Raw genomic sequence first — 10,145 nt, 5'->3', positions numbered from 1 at the left:
TAACCGATTTACTCCATCCACACGGCGTTGGAAAGCTCTTTTAAAGCCCAACAAATATTGTTTAATGGTAAAAAACACTCGGATGGCTTTATCACCCTCAAAATTCGAGTCAAAGGTCACAAATCTCAAAAACACTTACGAATTTTTTTGAGGCTCTTACGATTCTTCTAGCGGGTCACCGATTTTTTCATGGATACCTATTGTGAAGCTGGACATTCGGTAAAAATTTCATCCAATTCCCATTTAAGGTTCTGGAGTAAAAAAATAAATAGTTGCAAAAGCTGAAAATTTCAAGGGGGGTATTCCCTTCCCGAATTTCAGTCAAAAATTTTTATTTTTAGATCTCGCCCAAAATATGGTTTTCAACGTTTTTGGGGTCGAGAAACACGATTCTGGAATCAGTTTCTCGATAAAGAAATTGTATCAGATGGTTTACTTATACATCTTTCTTCTTCCTTGGTTTGGAGTCTTATTTTCGCAAAGCTTGCCTACAATTCGACTTCAGAATCGTGTTTCTCGTTCCAAAAAACGTTGGAAACCATATTTTGGACGAGATCTAAAAATAAAAATTTTTTGGTTACAAAAGGACCTCCAACATTTTTGGGACACCCTGTATAATACATACCAAGTTGTTACAAGTAAATATATTGCGAAGCACGTCGTGTTTGGTGGCATTTTAATCAGAAAAATGTTGGGAATATGATGGTAAAAGTTTTACAACAAAAAAGTTTCGCCGTTGCATTAAATTGTCTCGCCGAATAATCGGATCCAAGATTATCTTTACATTATTCAGCGATCGAACTCCCGGACCCTTCAAAGGGTATACCCCACAGTGGTGGTGCTGGTTTCTGTGCATTTATCGTAGACAAATTCGTGCACTTACGGAGACATTACTGTTAATCGATTCCCTTTTTAAAACATTCCTTCGATTTTTCAACGAAAATCTTTTCCAAATCAATCACATGTTCATTACCTTTCGGTCCCCCTAATATTTACTATCAGCGTATAACGGTACCATGGAAAAATACATAAAGCATCGCGTTTCCATTGTTCTCGAACGGTTACTCCGACCACCAGCGCGATTCTCTCCGAGCCGCGATAAAAATCGTTCACAAAAATTTCACCGTGACTTTTCACCGCGACAGCGCCCTTTGGCGTAATATTTTCAGGATCAAGGTCACCGCGGCTCGCCCAGCATCAATGAACGTCGCCCATTATACGGCCGGCGTCCCTTTGCGTATGCGCTTCCGTGTATTTATTTTTTTCCTCGTTCTCACCCTCCGTCGAAAAAGAGGGGGGAGGGGCAGCGAACACGGTGAAATTGCAAGAAGGGATGGCATTTAATTCGTGAGCATGCGCCACAACCATAGGGGAGTTATTGCAGAGGGGTTGCCTCTCTTTGGGGGCGATGTTATTGATCAGACTTTCTTCTTCCCTTCGTCGAAATGGCTCAAGTGTATCACGCCATGGGGCATCGGGGTCTGACTCTCTTTTTTTTCTTTCTTCGTCTTTTTCTTTTTTCATCGTTCGCGTGTGCACCCTTGGATGCAGCGAGGAATAAAAATCAACGAACTTTGAGATTTTAAGGGAGGGCGGCTGGGTTTTTTCGCGAAGTCGCTGTTTGTCGGTCTTATGGAAACCCTTGAAAATTTAAGGGGCGGATGGAGCGGGCGGAACTTTGTCGATGCGACTGAAACGTAGGAGAGTCTCATTTAGAGGTCCAGATTAACAATAAATCTACCACCACTCGTCAAATGACCGTTTTCAAACTTTTGTGTACAATTCTTCTGCGCATTATACGAATCATATACAATTGTTTCATGCAGTGCCGGATTTACCATAGAGTAAATCATGTTTCTCTTGGTAAAATTATATGAAAACTTCTCAGTAAAGACGATTTTAAGTCGTGTAAACAAAACTTGAATAGGTTCTGTCGATAACTATACAGATTTTCATCGGTCTACAATGTTAGATGAAAGATTATCCTCTCTGGCATCTTTATTCATAGAAAACGATTCATTAAAATCTTTAGGTTTTAATGATGTAATACTTCTACAATATTTGATTAAAAAAAAAATCCTACGTATGTTTCAGATTTTATACACAGTTGACAAAAAAAAGTGAATTTTCAAGACTCGGTTCGGCACCGCCATCTTGTACTAAAACAATTTTTCTTTACACTTCAATATACGTCGAACAAACACTGTAAAACGAAATACTATACCTTTCGCGATACTCTCAAAATTAATGATCAAAGTTGGGCCTTTTTTCAGCCTCCGAAATGGCGTACCCTTCAAAAAGTAGATACAACGTTGTAGGTGGTAATATTTGTACGAACCATTTGTATGTTTAAGTTACGTTGCGTACGGATTGGTTAGCTTACCAAGCAATAAAGTCATTTCAGGGGAGGAGGGGGGGGGGTGATCCTCTAATTACTTCGGCTGGTATAGATACAGACAGAGGGGAATTTCATGGGAGCAAGGAGGGGGGCAATTTAATTCGATAGAACAGGAAGGAGCATTAGGTGACGCAACAGTAATTTCGTATGGAAGATCACGGGCAGGGGAAGCCGCAGGGATCGTAAAAATCCGTACAGATCTGTTAGGAATTAGACCTGAGTTGTATCAAACATAACTTATTTTATTTGTACTGACAGGAAAAGAATATATATAATATGTATATTATATGTATATGTATATTACATGTATATTACATGTATATTACATGTATATTACATGTATAGTACATGTATAGTACATGTATATTACATGTATATTACATGTATATTACATGTATATTATATGTATATGTATTTTTGTATACATGTATACAAAATGTATTGTATATATATTTACAATATATTTATAATTTTATATTTTGTATATATATATTTATATATACAATTATTATATACAAGTATATATATTATTATATATAATTATATATATACAATTGTATATTATATATATATATATATATATATATATATATATATATATATATACAATACATTTTGTATATATATATATACAAAAATAAAGTAAAACGAAAGTATACGGAACACGTGGATGAACCCATCCATCTTGAACAGTTTTCCAGTATTAAGACTTTACCTACCAGGCTATTGAGAAACAGTCTTCAATTCAAAAAAGGATTTTCTACAGCAGCATATGCTAATCTTGGCTGACAATTCCTCCATACTGTTACCGGGTACATTGAAAGCCAAGTCTGTTTCCAAACACTGATCATTGTAAGTAGACAGCCACCAACACAGTAAATAAATTCGAATAGCTAAATACTGGAATTAAGGAGCCTATACATAGGCTCCTGGTAAATAAAGTGTTAACTGCCGTCTCAATGTACAGAGAGGGCGTTCGCATGCGAACTAACAAAATAAAGAGTAAATTCAAAGTTACATTCTTAACAAGATCGAAGTAGAGAGACGGGGAGATAACGGCAGGATAGGAGAAGAGAAAACGTAATTTATCCAAAAGCTGTGCGATAGCCGGAGCGAGCAGAGGGATAGGGAGAAGCGGGATAGTAGGAGAGTGGAAAGAGAAGGAGACGAGACCTCGTAAAGAAGCGCGTTGGAAAGAGAGGAAAGGGAATCGAGTGAGTCAGTGATGGCGTACAGCAGCCAGGCCGAGCCCAGCTGTTCCTCGATCCCCTAACCTACGTCAGTTTATTTCAGCTACCAACACCACGCGATCCGAAACGCTCTCGCGGAGCTTCGTTATCTCTAACCTTCCGGTATTATCGTCGTTCCATCGGATCTCCGTTTCTACGTTTCGTCGCTCGCGTTCATCCTCGCCTCGACGGCCAACAAAGAAAACAACAACAACGAAGTGACCTCAAGGAAGTTACTTGAAGAAACGTTTCGTTCGCGTTGGACACATCGAGTCGATCGCGAGTGCTGCGTGTGTCGTGCGAGTTTATCCAAACAGCACGGGAACGTGCGACCGTGGAATCGATTCCGTTTCAAACATTAAGGAGACAGAGAGCGTTGGGAATTCGACGAAGTTGAAAGAGTTCGAGAAGAAAAGAGTTAGAGTTAGTAAACTGAGATTGGTTAATTTTCTAGAAAATTGAAACATTTAGAAAACAAAAACGTTGGCAATCCTTTCGCGACGAATTTGAAAGAGTTGAGTTAAAGAAGAAAAGAGTTAGAGAAGTAAAGAGTCAACTTTGACTGTTAGTAGACTGTAATAGGTAGATTTTCTAGAAAATTGAAACATTAAGGTGACGAAAACGTTGGCAATCCTTTCGCGACGAATTTGACAAAGTTAAAGAAGAAAAGAGTTCGAGAAGGAAAGAGTTAGAGTTAGTAAACTGAGATTGGTCAATTTTCTAGAAAATTGAAACATTAAGGTGACGAAAATGTTGGCAATCCTTTCGCGACGAATTTGAAAGAGTTAAAGAAGAAAAGAGTTAAAGAAGAAAAGAGTTAGAGAAGTAAAGAGTCAACTTTGACTGTTAGTAAACTGTAATAGGTAGATTTTCTAGAAAATCGAAACATTAAGAAAAGAGTTAGAGAAGTAAAGAGTCAACTTTGACTGTTAGTAGACTGTAATAGGTAGGTTTTCTAGAAAATCGAAACATGGAGGAGAGGAGAGCGTTGGGAATTCCTTTGCGACGAATTTGAAAGAGTTAAAGTAGAAAAGAGTCAACTTTAACTCTTATTAAACCGGAATAGGTAGATTTTCTAGAAAATCGATAAAGAATCGAGCCCGGAGGGATTTTTAGAGCCGACTCGAGCATGCATCGAATCGAATCGGCCCCTTTGACCTATCGACACGAGATTTCCGCATCGCGGAGAAACCGTGCGTAGCTTTGGCCGCACAGTCGATCTCGTTATCGACCTTTCCGTTGGTCCTCGAATCGAGGACCCTTCGCCTTCGCGGCTCCTCTTTGATTCGTCCAACCGAGAAAATAACGAATCGAACGCGACGTTACGATACGGATTGTTTCGTGGAGAGTTTTTCGAGCGTTGGCTTCTCGACGCGGCACGCGTTTTCACGGTGCGACGGGCCTGCAGTCCATCTTTGTAATCGAGGATGAACCAACTACCTATACGAGCTACCTATACGAGCTATGGTTTTAACGATCAGGAATCGGAGATCGGCGCGCAGACACAAAGCGTGAATCGAGGTATTCGAGACGTGACCAAAAAGACGTATAAAAATCCCGTGCGCAATTTAGGAAATGTATAGGATCTTTATTCTACTAGGAATTGACAAGGAAAAACAATTGTGTTGGTCTGAAAAGTAGAGGCTTTATTCCTATAATATTACCCTGATATTTACATTATTTACAATATTTCCAACCAACCTGAAAAGTAGAGTTTAAAGTTTAAACGAAAGTTTTTATATTGTCTAATGTCAATTCCTCTCTTTTCCTTACTTTCAACGAAATTTATTTCTCCTTAACTGCACCTTATCTCGTTCAGTCGCGCATCGGAGTTTGGTGAAATTCCAAAAATCTAGTTTTGGAAAATGTATTTTTCTTACGAATGTTTAATTAACATTCACCGCTCCGTGAATCATTTAGTTCGGAGGTTTCGAATAAATTTAAATATTCCCCGTGATCGTCGCTTATTACGATCTCTGTGAACATAGGGAGAATAGAAATAGTAAAGAACAGAAAACTAGCTTTATCTCTTCTCCAGGCTGGTCTCGGGTCCTCGATAAGAAAATTATAAGAGGTTTCGAATAAATTTAAATATTTCCCGTGATCATCGCTCATTACGATCTCTGTGAACATAGGGAGTATAGAAATAGGAAAGAATAGAAAACTAGCTTTATCTCTTCTCCAGGCTGGTCTCGGTACCTCGATAAGAAAATTATAAGAGACGTTGACGTCAGGCCGACAAAGAAAACAGATTTTCCTTCTTTATCGCCGCGAAAGGCGCGTCCGGCCGATTTACGAAACCACTGGCAAAACGTGGGCCGTAAACGAGTAACAGCGTGCAACTATAAATGGAACCCGCACCGTTGAACCATGCGACGACTCTAACCGACTCTAACTCTAATCGTCTCGAGAATTGCCGGTAATAATAATCGCCCGTAACGAAATCATTTCGTTAGATCGAATTCGGCGTGGTTCGATCGGTCGGTCGCGAAGGACCCGACCGAAACGATAAAATCGCGCGTGGAAGCCAGGAAAGGTTGACGCGGCGCGGGCAGATGGGGTGTTGAAATGCCAGAGGGACATTTTGAAAATCTTTGCTTCGACGCATGCGCCCGTCGGCACTCGACGCCCGATGGAGCACGATGAAGCTGTCCCGCGGCGGATGAAAAGGAGGGTCGAGACCCGGAGAAGAGTTTCTGACGGTGCGGCGACGTCAGACACGACAGGACGCCGGTCGTCGCGACGCGTGGGAATCGTTCCCGACACGGAACGAACACGAAGAAAAACTCGACCAAGAAGACACCCGTAGCGTGACGCGTCCGTACCTAACCAAAACCGAAACCGAACCGAAACGCGAACGCGGCGTCGTAAAACGTGTATATTTTTTGGTTGTTGACATCAACACGTAGAAGAATGCCGAGCGAGAACAGAGAGCAGAGATCGAGGAGCGGAGCTTCCGGAGGGCAGGACGCGTCCAAGGATTTCGAGCCGAGGCCTCGCGGCTCTATGATACCTCTTCCTCGTGCGACACAAACGGCGCCGATTAATCCGACGAACCCGAAGACGGCCAAGACGGAGAAGAATCGCTTGAAGCTGATTATGGAGAATCGCGGGACGACGGACGTGTTCGAGAAGGAGAGGAGGATCGACGAGGACACCGGCGCGGTGTATCGAGTGTCCTGCGCGAGGGAATCGAGATACTGCGACCTGTCCTGCGACGCGTATCGATGTCCTGCGAGAAAGGTGATTCTCTTCGATACGGGACCGCTCTTGCTTTGCTCGCCGGTCTTCATCGATCATCGATGAAAATAGATTTCAGGTGTTGGGGGGGTCGAGACAGTGTCAACCATTGTTTTCGAGGTTTAATCGAGTAACTTGTTCGATTTGTATATCCTTTATAATTAACTGTATATCCTTTATTAACCGTTCGGTTCCTTTTTTTTTTGTCGTTTAACTCTTTTCGAACGTATTAAAGTTGGTCGTGGGTTTCGTACTGGCCGGAATTAATTCAGATTGTTTTTTGTTGTGGTGACTGAGAGCAGACACACGACCGGAACGGTAAAAATACTTTGGTGGCTGAGGGTAGACATACGACCGAAAAGAGTTAATTGTGTTGTTTCGGTACTGTCGCAGCTGGATTCGTAGAACTGTTAACCAAATTGTATCGAGTAACATTACGTAACCGGCGAATCGATTATTTCGCTCGAGTACTCGAGTACACGTCGCGTAGAAGGTTCTTAACACTTTATTTACCGGAAGTCTATTTACACCCTATTTATATTTCAATAGCATATTTCGTAGTACTTAGCTATTCGAATTTATTTACCGTGTCGAAGGTCGTCTACTTACAATCATCTCTATTTGGAGACAGACTTAGCTTTCAATGTACCTAGTAAAAATATTGAGGAATTATTGTCGGCCTAGATTGGCATATCCTACCGTAGAAAATTCTTTTTTCAGTTAAAGACTGTTTCTAATAGGTAGAATGTACTTGCAAGGGAGTAGAATATAGCGAGTAGAATTTTAATAATAATAATAATAATAATACTTTATTTACGGGCTACCTGCCCTTGATATCAAGTACAATGTGATAACATGACCGCAAGAAAAAACAAAAACAAAAAATGAAGACGAATGCGGTATCACTATGATGTAAGGTGTTCAACCTTGATTGCGCATCTGCAAAATTGCGACTACTGGCCTCTTTTTGCATGGAATTGCATGGAAAGTAGGTTTACTCTCGAATCAGATGTTGCGTATACAGATCTGCCTGTTGAAACCGATAGCAAGGGAAACATGGAAAATATTGTCCAAACGTGGAAAAAATCGGGTAAATACATTAAGGGTCGATGAATTCGTCTTGCAAAGCACTATAGGATCTTTTAAATTAATAATATTAGGGAGACCAGAAAATAATGTCGTTTTTGCGAATGTCAATACTTGTTTATCATTTATCTTCTCGTTGTATACCAATTGATTTTAATCGATCAGGTATTGAAAATTTGCACACCAGATAGCAAAATGATAACGAGGACGATTACGTGATTGATTGAAAATAAAAACTTGTTCTAAGTGTATCTGTTTGAATTTAATGTGAAAGGAACGACATTATTTTCTGGTTCCCCTAATATAAACAAAAATTGGTTTACGCCGAAATTTCGTTTCGATATAGAGCCCACTGTATCCTGCAATTTGCATGTAAACAATTTGTTCGTATCGTCAATAGTTATTGAAATACGTGTCGAATGGAGTTTATTTTTACTGGACGTAATGCGTCCATCCGATAAATGAGTCACGGTTATCGTGTCGTATCTTTCGGTGTACCAACCGGAAGGTTGCTCTCGTCTTTTTCGCACCACTGATTAGTATGCTCTGTTTTCTAACCGCGTTGCAACTTTAAATCTGTAGATTTAATCTGGGAGTTTCTTTAATTCATATATCTACACGAGTGACCTGGTTTCTATTGTTGTCTCTATTCTTCTCGATGCTTCGAAAGTTGATCCATATTCATACGGTAGTACACGTATTAGAATTATCGAAATCTCTATTTTTTTTCTTTTAAATATGTATCGTATTATTAATTATACAGGGTGTCCCAAAAGTCGGGGAGGAGTCGGAAATGGGGGGTAGCTGAGACGATTCTGAACAACAATTTCCTTTGCAAAAATGTCGGATGGGGCTTCGTTAAGGAGATATTAAGAGAAAACCCCGACCAATCAGAGCGCGCGGATACCGTTGGAGCGGCCGCGGTAGCGAAGGCTACGCGCTGGCGGCCGCGCTTGTACGCGAACAAGTGACTCGACGTGCATCGAAGGACATTGACGCTGCCGCCTAGCGCGTAGCCTTCGCTACCGCGGCCGTTCCAACGGTCTACGCGCGCTCTGATTGGTCAGCGTTTTCTCTTAATATCTCCTTAACGAAGCCTCATCCGACATTTTTGCAAAGGAAATTGTTGTTCAGAATCGTCTCAGCTACCTCCCATTTCCGGCTCCTCCCCGACTTTTGGAACACCCTGTATAGAACGTAAAAGCTTTGCTCGCGAGGAAAGCAAAGATTCTTCGTTAGAAACCACGGTTTTAGATTGTTTGACGAAATGGTTTTAAGATGCCGTCGGCGACGTGCCGTGGTGATTCTCGATTGCTTCTCACGATGCCACTGTTTCGACGCGATAGACAACACGTTCGCTAGCTTTGTCGCTTTATTTCTTACAATTGGTCCGAAATAGGCCAAAGAAGAGGACTCGTGGTGTAACTCTATCGCGTTAACGCGAGCGTTTAAGACGCTAGGAAATTGTATACGCGCCCACGGCTCGAGAGTCGAACGACGCCGATGATTGGCGAACTTTTTTGAACTTGAGGAACGTACGACGACGAACGTGTGGTGTTCTGTCGGCGTACGTGCCGCGCGTGACTGAAATACGCTTCCTTGCTTGATCGTGTCGGAAATAAAAATACGAGTTGCAGCAGAATCGATTCCGATGTTCTGAAATCGGTGGAATAGAGAAGAATATTAGTTTTTAAATTTTGTCCTTTTATATAATTGTAAAGAAATAATACTACACCTGGGACATTTTAATACATTCAGCTGGGAATCATAATTACAATAAGGATTGTAATCAAATGTTTCCGAGTTATGATTACGATTATGATTGTAATCGTAATTACAAATTTGATTCGGATTACAATTGTCGTCACAAATTTGATTGGAAATTAATTCAATATACGGACATGTACGTTAGAAATTTATTAGATTTGTGTAAACATTGGGTATATCATCGTTTTTGTAGTCGCTGATTATAAATCTGATATTATAATTTCGAAATTCAACATGACGGATTCAATTTGTAATTACAAATTTGATTTGGATAAATTTCTAATGTACATGTCGGCCATATTGAATCCGCCATTTTGAATTTTGAAATTTTCATATTAGATTCGTAATCAGCGACCACAAAAACTATAATGTTCCAATTTTTACACAAATCTAATAAATTTTTAATTTACATGTCGGTCATACTG

At 40.5% G+C, this 10,145-nt stretch overlaps 1 long non-coding RNA gene across 1 annotated transcript; it reads left to right on the top strand.

Annotated features, from left to right (window-relative positions):
• The first annotated feature begins 3,317 nt into the window (after window positions 1-3,317).
• Window positions 3,318-4,663, top strand: LOC128892953 (uncharacterized). The gene is made up of 3 exons (XR_008461220.1): window positions 3,318-3,612; window positions 3,692-4,490; window positions 4,574-4,663. It is a non-coding gene; the product is annotated as an uncharacterized LOC128892953 (long non-coding RNA).
• The last annotated feature ends 5,482 nt before the right edge of the window (window positions 4,664-10,145 follow it).

Source organism: Hylaeus anthracinus, unplaced genomic scaffold, assembly GCF_026225885.1.
Source record: "Hylaeus anthracinus isolate JK02 unplaced genomic scaffold, UHH_iyHylAnth1.0_haploid 0, whole genome shotgun sequence".
Lineage (NCBI taxonomy): Eukaryota > Metazoa > Arthropoda > Insecta > Hymenoptera > Colletidae > Hylaeus > Hylaeus anthracinus.
The sequence above is the reverse complement of the archived record's forward strand: the minus strand, read 5'-3'. Positions and strand labels throughout refer to the sequence as shown.